The 11504-nt window shown below is 31.2% G+C and overlaps 1 long non-coding RNA gene across 2 annotated transcripts; it reads right to left on the reverse strand.

Annotated features, from left to right (window-relative positions):
* Window positions 1-452: 452 nt before the first annotated feature.
* Window positions 453-11235, reverse strand: LOC146992795 (uncharacterized). Of its 2 annotated transcripts, XR_015038993.1 has the most exons (4): window positions 11090-11206; window positions 10289-10401; window positions 7605-7707; window positions 453-590 (listed from the first exon to the last, which is right to left on the reverse strand). It is a non-coding gene; the product is annotated as an uncharacterized LOC146992795 (long non-coding RNA). The 2 variants fall into 2 exon arrangements; XR_015038992.1 differs by lacking the exon at window positions 10289-10401 and having other exon boundaries at window positions 454-590; window positions 11090-11235.
* Window positions 11236-11504: the final 269 nt, after the last annotated feature.

The following is an 11504-nucleotide window of genomic DNA, read 5'->3' on the forward strand; positions in this document are numbered from 1 at the left end:
AAAACTGAAACAAAATTGTTTTATACACAGGCAATGCAATTAAATTGGCCTGTTGGGAAGAGAAAACCCCGTCGGACAGGGAAAATATTAGGCCACACAGAGAAGAAAATGTTTAGCCTCCTTCTCGTAATGCGAAAGGAGGACACTTGGGAAAATGTTACACCACAGCAGTAATTTTGAAACCACTACGAAGCAACAGAACTCTAACAAATCTCAGACTTCTGATAATTATAATGTGATTAACAGTTCAACCGCACTTCGAATATTACAAAAGAAAACACCAATTCAGACAATTCAAAATGGAATTCAAAACCTACGAAATTAACGCATAAATGCTACCCTAAACATTAAAACATAATTTGATGCGTTCATGTAAAATAAATAACTAGTAAAGCTCCAATATAAAGCAACATGTGAAAAGAGACGTACAAATTATAACATTCAAGCATTTCTAGTGGAAATAAAGTTGATATAAAACAAGAATTACCAGCCACAGATGTCCTTTTGCTCTGCATTATTTCTCCGTTCTTCTTGTGTCACGATCTCATGTTCTGCATTCCAAGAGTGCACAAGAATGATGACAAATTACACTAGAAGAGGCCAAAAAGGGAAAAAAGGAGTCATTAGATTTTAACTACTTTGATATTAAAGAATAATTATACACAAAGAGAAATATCTAAAATTGTTTCTTAATACATAAAAGTTCAAAAGTAGCCTTTTTTGTTTTAAACTCGAGCTATGTGCTACATTGTTACTAAAATCATGACTGCAGTCGATAGAAAAGCAAATGATTTTCCTAATACGACAGAAGTACAGTAAGCGAAAGGGGTTTTTAATGTATGGGTACAACATGAATAACGAAAGAAAAAAAATTTAGACGGTTATTACGGATACACAGAATAAAAGGGATAATGATCTTCGAGAAGAGTAAATAATTTCAGCTCTGGTAATCTGGAGAAGAATAGTTAATTTCAGCGATGGTAGAAAGATGGCACCGAAAGACAATAAGTAGGTAATTTTAAATGACAAATAAACAAAATTAACTTTACTGTTAGCTTTGAAGCAGGTGTTATATATTAAACTATCTTAATTCACACACAGAATTAGTGACATAACAGATCAAAATAGAGTAAGGATCAAACTCGCAATATATTAATATTAAAAAAGCTATACATATATACTTTTAAAGATTTTATTTTAAAAAAAGGGCACAAAAACACCACTCTAAGAACAGACTTCGAAGAACATCTTGGAAACAAAAGTCATATACCATAAAAGAAATACTTCATTCCGAATTTTAACGTAAGAACCGTTTCTAATTTTGAGTTCTTTACTTAGGTACTCTCATCCAAGAGAGAGGACAGCTTAGTCCAACGTACAAGAAATTATAATGAAATATTACCAGGTCACTTGAATGAAATTATAGCAATATTTCACTCAGGGAAAGAACACATTGTCTAACAGCCCGGGTTCGAGCCCAGCTTTAATACAGGTAACCAAAACACATCAAATGCCATTGAAAGACACAGCATTTAGAGATGTAGCAAAAAATTTAAATGCAATTTCGTGGAAGAGCTATTGCAATTACCTACAAACTAAAATTATGACCAAAAATTCAAGAAAACTAAGATACTCCTTTTTCTTTCGAAGGAATCAAAGTCATATACTAATGTAGGGATGCTCGACTTATTGTACTATAAAACCTAAACATAGGAATGAAATTTTGTCAGCTATGCGAGATGTCCAATACCGAGAAATTCCGTAAATTGTAGAAAAGAATCTGCGTCTCAAAAACAGACGAAAGGTAAAACATAATTCAAATGCTTTACTTTTAGCCTTGAAGCAGGTGTTCTATATTAAAGTGTGTTAATTCACATACAGAAATAGTAATATAAAAGCTCAAAATATTGTATGAACCAAACACGCATTATATAAACATTAAAAATTCTATATACATTTATTAGTGTTACGAGGGTTTATTCTGAAATATTATAAGGTCACTTTCAAAGAAACGATAGAAATTTTCACTCAGGGAAGGGATATTCTGTCTGGCTGCCAGGGTTCGAATCCCAGCTTCTGTTACAAAAGTTTCATAGAAGAATTTTAAAAATCCAGAAACGAAACTTATGAAGAAATTATTGAACATACCTGGTTCTATGATTTAGCCATTCTTACAGACATAATAGCTAAATCTTAAACTTGAGGGAGGGGGGGAGAACTAAAGTCTTTGAATTAAAGGGTATTATAAATTCATTTTAAATCAAAATTAATTTTGTGAAAATATTACACAAATATAAGGAATATACATTTTTACCATAATGTAATGCACGTTTCGCCAGTTTGAAAATCTGGAGAACTAAAGCATGAAATATAAGAAAACTGAAACAATCATTTGGAAAATCTCATCGAACTTAAATTAGTTTCTAAATTAGATGTTTTGAGTGTATTTAAAATTAGGCCAACTACTTCATTCACTTCAAACCCATTACATAATACTAGTATTTAAGAAAAATGGTAAATGATTGCGAATATGTTAAATAACAATTCTATTGATCTAGAAATGGAAAAAACTGATTTTCATCCTAATTAAGATCAAGAATATCACAAAAAGCCATTTGAATAGTCCTAGATCAGAAAAATCATGAACTGTTAAACTTTTAAAAAGATAAATTTCTGATTCCGATCTGCTTAAAAATGTGAAAGAGGATTTTCAACAATGAACTTGTTAATATATATGTTTAGATACAGGATAACAAATCAACATCCCAACGACTGCATGGATTTAGCCATAACATGTACCAGAGGGACAAAAACCTCGCAGAAGAAATGCAGTGTTAAATTTCAGATTAAAATATGATTTCCCTGTATTTAACTTCCATCTTGCTGAATTTTTTGTAAATAATACAAGGAGTATACCTTTTCCTTAACATGTTATACCACACATTTTTATACTTTGTGTAACACATTTATAACTAAAATATTAAAAGTGCCCTAGGTAATTGTAGCTAGCCAAAATTTTATAAACTCAAAATTGACTCCCAGTAAGTTAAAGTTGCGCATAACTGCACTAAGGTAAAGGAATGCAATTTTATTTCTTTGTCTGTATTTGGTTTCATTTTCATATAAAAAGAGTTAAAAATAGAGTTATCTAAGTAACAAAATTTAAACACACATTTTCAGTAAAGCCACAGATGTCCTTTTGCTCTGCATTATTTCTCCGTTCTTTTTCTGTCACGATCTCATGTTCTGCATTCCAAGAGTGCACAAAAGTGATGACAAATTACACTACAAGAGGCCAAAAAGGAATCATTAGATTTTAACTACTTTGATATTAAAGAATAATTATACACAAAGAGAAATATGTAATATTGTTTCATAATACATAAAAGTTCAAAAGTAGCCTTTTTTGTTTTAAACTCCAGCAATGTGCTACATTGTTACTAAAATCATGACTGCAGTCGATAGAAAAGCAAATGATTTTCCTAATATGACAGAAGTACAGTAAGCGAAAGGGGTTTTTAATGTATGGGTACAACATGAATAACGAAAGAAAAAAAATTTAGACAGTTATTACAGATACACAGAATAAAAGGGATAATGATCTTCGAGAAGAGTAAATAATTTCAGCACTGGTAGAAAGATGGCACCAAAAGACAATAAGTCGGTAATTTTAAGTCACAAATAAACAAAATAAACTTTACTGTTAGCTTTGAAGCAGGTGTTATATATTAAACTATCTTAATTCACACACAGAATTAGTGACATAACAGATCAAAATAGAGTAAGGATCAAACTCGCAATATATTAACATTAAAAAAGCTATACATATATACTTTTAAAGATTTTATTTTTAAAAAAAAGGGCACAAAAACACCACTCTAAAAACAGACTTCGAAGAACATCTTGGAAACAAAAGTCATATACCATAAAAGAAATATTTCATTCCGAATTTTAGCGTAAGAACCGTTTCTAATTTTGAGTTCTTTACTTAGGTACTCTCATCCAAGAGAGAGGACAGCTTAGTCCAATGTACAAGAAATAATAATGAAATATTACCAGGTCACTTTAATGAAATTATAGCAATATTTCACTCAGGGAAAGAACACATTGTCTAACTGCCCGGGTTTGAGCCCAGCTTTAATACAGGTAACCAAAACACATCAAATGCCATTGAAAGATACAGCATTTTGAGATGTAGCAAAAAATTTAAATGCAATTTCGTGGAAGAGCTATTGCAGTTACCTACAAACTAAAATTATGACCAAAAATTCAAGAAAACTAAGATACTCCTTTTTCTTTCGAAGGAATCAAAGTCATATACTAATGTAGGGATGCTCGACTTATTGTACTATAAAACCTAAACATAGGAATGAAATTTTGTCAGCTATGCGAGATGTCCAATACCGAGAAATTCCGTAAATTGTAGAATAGAATCTGCGTCTGAAAACAGACGAAAGGTAAAACATAATTCAAATGCTTTACTTTTAGCCTTGAAGCAGGTGTTGTATATAAAACTGTGTTAATTCACATACAGAATTAGTAATATAAAAGCTCAAAATATTGTATGAACCAAATACGCATTATATAAACATTAAATATTCTATATACATTTATTAGTGTTACGAGGGTTTATTCTGAAATATTATAAGGTCACTTTCAAAGAAATGATAGAAATTTTCACTCACGGAAGGGACATTCTGTCTGGCTGCCAGGGTTCCATCCCAGCTTCGGTTACAAAAGTTTCATAGAAGAATTTTAAAAATCCAGAAACGAAACTTATGAAGAAATTATTGAACATACCTGGTTCTATTATTTAGCCATTCTTACAGACATAATAACTAAATCTTAAACTTGAGGGAGGGGGGGAGAACTAAAGTCTTTGAATTAAAGGGTATTATAAATTCATTTTAAATCAAAATTAATTTTGTGAAAATATTACACAAATATAAGGAATATACATTTTTACCATAATGTAATGCACGTTTCGCCACTTTGAAAATCTGGAGAACTAAAGCATGAAATATAAGAAAACTGAAACAATCATTTGGAAAATCTCATCGAGCTTAAATTAGTTTCTAAATTACATGTTTTGAGTGTATTTAAAATTAGGCCAACTACTTCATTCACTTCAAACCCATTACATAATACTAGTATTTAAGAAAAATGGTAAATGATTGCGAATATGTTAAATAACAATTCTATTGATCTAGAAATGGAAAAAACTGATTTTCATCCTAATTAAGATCAAGAATATCACAAAAAGCCATTTGAATAGTCCTAGATCAGAAAAATCATGAACTGTTATACTTTTAAAAAGATAAATTTCTGGTTCCGATTTACTTAAAAATGTGAAAGAGGATTTTCAACAATGAACTTGTTAATATATATGTTTAGATACAGGATAACAAATCAACATCCCAACGACTGCATGGATTTAGCCATAACATGTACCAGAGGGACAGAAACCTCGCAGAAGAAATGCAGTGTTAAATTTCAGATTAAAATATGATTTCCCTGTATTTAACTTCCACCTTGCTGAATTTTTTGTAAATAATACAAGGTGTATACCTTTTCCTTAACATATTATACCACACATTTTTATACTTTGTGTAACGCATTTATAACAGAAATATTAAAAGTGCACTAGGTAATTGTAGCTAGCCAAAATTTTATAAACTCAAAATTGACTCCCAGTAAGTTAAAGTTGCGCATAACTGCACTAAGGTAAGGAATGCAATTTTATTTCTTTGTCTGTATTTGGTTTCATTTTCATATAAAAAGAGTTAAAAATAGGGTTATCTAAGTAACAAAATTTAAACACACATTTTCAGTAAAAATTGCAGAATAACAGATTTTGTCTTCCTGAAGACGCAACACCTCGCTATTCCAGCTATGATACAGACTGCATACTGTCAGAGAGAAATTCCTTTCTTAAACAGGGAATCCATATACTTTAATGTGTTTTGACACAAGTACTGTTTATAACTAATCCAAGGTCCAGGAATAAAATACTTTAGAGTAAATCCACCTAAATTTTTATGATTTCCAATCATCTGTATAGACTGTTTATTTATCAGGACTAAACTCTCAATCTGCATTCTACATACCTCATATGATTCTTCAAGTCACGTTTCGTAGCCTATAATTTTTAATACAGCAGGTACTTTCTGAGCGCAGACTTCTAAAGCATGATTTCGTGTATAGCAGTACCTTAAAGGATTCCATTTAATTTGTCCACTGCTAGTATTTCATTCATACGTGGTTCAACATTCAGCCATCAACACCGAAAAGAATTTATCTGCTACTTTAAACAATTTACATCGACTGAAAATGAAGCCCAAATAAAAATCTTACAAACCTCAAAAGCAAAGGATGCCGAAGAATTTTCACATACGGAAGATAGAGAAGTCAAACAATGAATCAGAAAATTACAAAAGAAGAATTGGGTTCTTATAAAACCCTTGATAATAAAAGCGCTCATTACGAAGAAGAGCTTTTAACTAAAGATAAGATGAAGGAATTGTTAAATAACAGAAAAGCAATGTCTGATCTTCTAGCGGAGATTGACCCAATTAAAGAAAAAATAGGACACTTTAAAAGTAATACTGGGAAACATGTGCTCTTTACAGCGAACGGCTACAGTTTGATCAGTCGTTATTATAAGCAAAAGACATCAGCTTTTTCAAAAAATAATTCTGTCATGTATTTGCCAAGAGAACGGAAAGAAGTCCAAAAGAAACTTTCAGAGTGCTTTTCAAAACAAAGTTGAAAGTTAATCTGCAGAATTTTACTTCGATAATAATAAAAAATCTGTGATCTGATTTCAAAATGAATTTTTATTTATCGAATCAATTTTGAATAGATCTTCGCAAATTGGTTCAAAAAACTTCACAATATGCCAAAATTGTTCAGATTAAGGAAAAAATATAATAAAGTATGCTTAAAACAACTAAGAAAAAGCCCATTTTGAGCATCCTTAACAGAAGATAATTTGGCTCCACTAACTTTCTTTACAAGTACACATTAAATTTTTATTTACATTTATTTTTTGTTCGACACTTAACTTTCAATGGTTTTAACAGAAATAGCACTTGAGAGAGACACCCTAAATTCAGAAAAAACTGAAACAAAATTGTTTTATACACAGGCAGTGCAATTAAATTGGCCTGTTGGGAAGAGAAAACCCCGTCGGACAGGGAAAATATTAGGCCACACAGAGAAGAAAATGTTTAGCCTCCTTCTCGTAATGCGAAAGGAGGCCACTTGGGAAAATGTTACACCACAGCAGTAATTTTGAAACCACTACGAAGCAACAGAACTCTAACAAATCTCAGACTTCTGATAATTATAATGTGATTAACAGTTCAACCGCACTTCGAATATTACAAAAGAAAACACCAATTCAGACAATTCAAAATGGAATTCAAAACCTACGAAATTAACGCATAAATGCTACCCTAAACATTAAAACATAATTTGATGCGTTCATGTAAAATAAATAACTAGTAAAGCTCCAATATAAAGCAACATGTGAAAAGAGACGTACAAATTATAACATTCAAGCATTTCTAGTGGAAATAAAGTTGATATAAAACAAGAATTACCAGCCACAGATGTCCTTTTGCTCTGCATTATTTCTCCGTTCTTCTTGTGTCACGATCTCATGTTCTGCATTCCAAGAGTGCACAAGAATGATGACAAATTACACTAGAAGAGGCCAAAAAGGGAAAAAAGGAGTCATTAGATTTTAACTACTTTGATATTAAAGAATAATTATACACAAAGAGAAATATCTAAAATTGTTTCTTAATACATAAAAGTTCAAAAGTAGCCTTTTTTGTTTTAAACTCGAGCTATGTGCTACATTGTTACTAAAATCATGACTGCAGTCGATAGAAAAGCAAATGATTTTCCTAATACGACAGAAGTACAGTAAGCGAAAGGGGTTTTTAATGTATGGGTACAACATGAATAACGAAAGAAAAAAAATTTAGACGGTTATTACGGATACACAGAATAAAAGGGATAATGATCTTCGAGAAGAGTAAATAATTTCAGCTCTGGTAATCTGGAGAAGAATAGTTAATTTCAGCGATGGTAGAAAGATGGCACCGAAAGACAATAAGTAGGTAATTTTAAATGACAAATAAACAAAATTAACTTTACTGTTAGCTTTGAAGCAGGTGTTATATATTAAACTATCTTAATTCACACACAGAATTAGTGACATAACAGATCAAAATAGAGTAAGGATCAAACTCGCAATATATTAATATTAAAAAAGCTATACATATATACTTTTAAAGATTTTATTTTAAAAAAAGGGCACAAAAACACCACTCTAAGAACAGACTTCGAAGAACATCTTGGAAACAAAAGTCATATACCATAAAAGAAATACTTCATTCCGAATTTCAACGTAAGAACCGTTTCTAATTTTGAGTTCTTTACTTAGGTACTCTCATCCAAGAGACAGGACAGCTTAGTCCAATAAACAAGAAATTATAATGAAATATTACCAGGTCACTTGAATGAAATTATAGCAATATTTCACTCAGGGAAAGAACACATTGTCTAACAGCCCGGGTTCGAGCCCAGCTTTAATACAGGTAACCAAAACACATCAAATGCCATTGAAAGACACAGCATTTAGAGATGTAGCAAAAAATTTAAATGCAATTTCGTGGAAGAGCTATTGCAATTACCTACAAACTAAAATTATGACCAAAAATTCAAGAAAACTAAGATACTCCTTTTTCTTTCGAAGGAATCAAAGTCATATACTAATGTAGGGATGCTCGACTTATTGTACTATAAAACCTAAACATAGGAATGAAATTTTGTCAGCTATGCGAGATGTCCAATACCGAGAAATTCCGTAAATTGTAGAAAAGAATCTGCGTCTCAAAAACAGACGAAAGGTAAAACATAATTCAAATGCTTTACTTTTAGCCTTGAAGCAGGTGTTCTATATTAAAGTGTGTTAATTCACATACAGAAATAGTAATATAAAAGCTCAAAATATTGTATGAACCAAACACGCATTATATAAACATTAAAAATTCTATATACATTTATTAGTGTTACGAGGGTTTATTCTGAAATATTATAAGGTCACTTTCAAAGAAACGATAGAAATTTTCACTCAGGGAAGGGATATTCTGTCTGGCTGCCAGGGTTCGAATCCCAGCTTCTGTTACAAAAGTTTCATAGAAGAATTTTAAAAATCCAGAAACGAAACTTATGAAGAAATTATTGAACATACCTGGTTCTATGATTTAGCCATTCTTACAGACATAATAGCTAAATCTTAAACTTGAGGGAGGGGGGGAGAACTAAAGTCTTTGAATTAAAGGGTATTATAAATTCATTTTAAATCAAAATTAATTTTGTGAAAATATTACACAAATATAAGGAATATACATTTTTACCATAATGTAATGCACGTTTCGCCACTTTGAAAATCTGGAGAACTAAAGCATGAAATATAAGAAAACTGAAACAATCATTTGGAAAATCTCATCGAACTTAAATTAGTTTCTAAATTAGATGTTTTGAGTGTATTTAAAATTAGGCCAACTACTTCATTCACTTCAAACCCATTACATAATACTAGTATTTAAGAAAAATGGTAAATGATTGCGAATATGTTAAATAACAATTCTATTGATCTAGAAATGGAAAAAACTGATTTTCATCCTAATTAAGATCAAGAATATCACAAAAAGCCATTTGAATAGTCCTAGATCAGAAAAATCATGAACTGTTAAACTTTTAAAAAGATAAATTTCTGATTCCGATCTGCTTAAAAATGTGAAAGAGGATTTTCAACAATGAACTTGTTAATATATATGTTTAGATACAGGATAACAAATCAACATCCCAACGACTGCATGGATTTAGCCATAATATGTACCAGAGGGACAAAAACCTCGCAGAAGAAATGCAGTGTTAAATTTCAGATTAAAATATGATTTCCCTGTATTTAACTTCCATTTGCTGAATTTTTTGTAAATAATACAAGGAGTATACCTTTTCCTTAACATGTTATACCACACATTTTTATACTTTGTGTAACGCATTTATAACTAAAATATTAAAAGTGCACTAGGTAATTGTAGCTAGCCAAAATTTTATAAACTCAAAATTGACTCCCAGTAAGTTAAAGTTGCGCATAACTGCACTAAGGTAAAGGAATGCAATTTTATTTCTTTGTCTGTATTTGGTTTCATTTTCATATAAAAAGAGTTAAAAATAGAGTTATCTAAGTAACAAAATTTAAACACACATTTTCAGTAAAGCCACAGATGTCCTTTTGCTCTGCATTATTTCTCCGTTCTTTTTCTGTCACTATCTCATGTTCTGCATTCCAAGAGTGCACAAAAGTGATGACAAATTACACTACAAGAGGCCAAAAAGGAATCATTAGATTTTAACTACTTTGATATTAAAGAATAATTATACACAAAGAGAAATATGTAATATTGTTTCTTAATACATAAAAGTTCAAAAGTAGCCTTTTTTGTTTTAAACTCCAGCAATGTGCTACATTGTTACTAAAATCATGACTGCAGTCGATAGAAAAGCAAATGATTTTCCTAATATGACAGAAGTACAGTAAGCGAAAGGGGTTTTTAATGTATGGGTACAACATGAATAACGAAAGAAAAAAAATTTAGACAGTTATTACAGATACACAGAATAAAAGGGATAATGATCTTCGAGAAGAGTAAATAATTTCAGCACTGGTAGAAAGATGGCACCAAAAGACAATAAGTCGGTAATTTTAAATCACAAATAAACAAAATAAACTTTACTGTTAGCTTTGAAGCAGGTGTTATATATTAAACTACCTTAATTTACGCACACAATTAGTGACATCTTGGAAATTTAACTCATATACCTTAAAAGAAGTATTTCAATCAGAATTTTAACCTAAAAAACGTATCTAAAATTTTAAGTTTTTTATTAGGTACTCTCATCCATGAGAGGTGACAGCTTAGCCCAATGTACGAGGGTTTATCCTGAAATATTACGAGGTCACTTTCAATGAAATGATAGCAATATTTCACCGAGGAAAAGAACACACCTAGCTGACCGGATTCCACCCCGACTTAAATACAGCAAGACAAAACATATCAAATGCCGTTTTCCCAAGATGGAGTCGTCCGATTTTTCCCAAATTGGCGTCCCAGACAGACAGACAGACAAAGTAGACAGATGTCTTGTTTTGCACCCGCTACGTCTTTCTGCACGGATGGGCGAAAATTCAAGCATAGGTGTGACGGAAAGGTGTATAGAAAGGGGGGCAATTTCGTATTTGAGGAGAGTAAAAAGGAACTTCGTACATTTTTTACGAGTTTAAAAGGCCAGAAAGAAAAGATGGGACAAAATAAAATTTAAAATAAATGGCCCAAAACTAACAGAGGGAAAAAAAAAAATGGGCTTAAAGAAAGAAAAGGAAAAGAAGTAGAAAATATCCTAAAATACGATTGGGTCCATGA

This window comes from Stegodyphus dumicola, chromosome X2 (assembly GCF_044657685.1).
Source record: "Stegodyphus dumicola isolate Sdum_Otavi_A_Nest chromosome X2, ASM4465768v1".
NCBI classification, from domain to species: Eukaryota; Metazoa; Arthropoda; class Arachnida; order Araneae; family Eresidae; genus Stegodyphus; species Stegodyphus dumicola.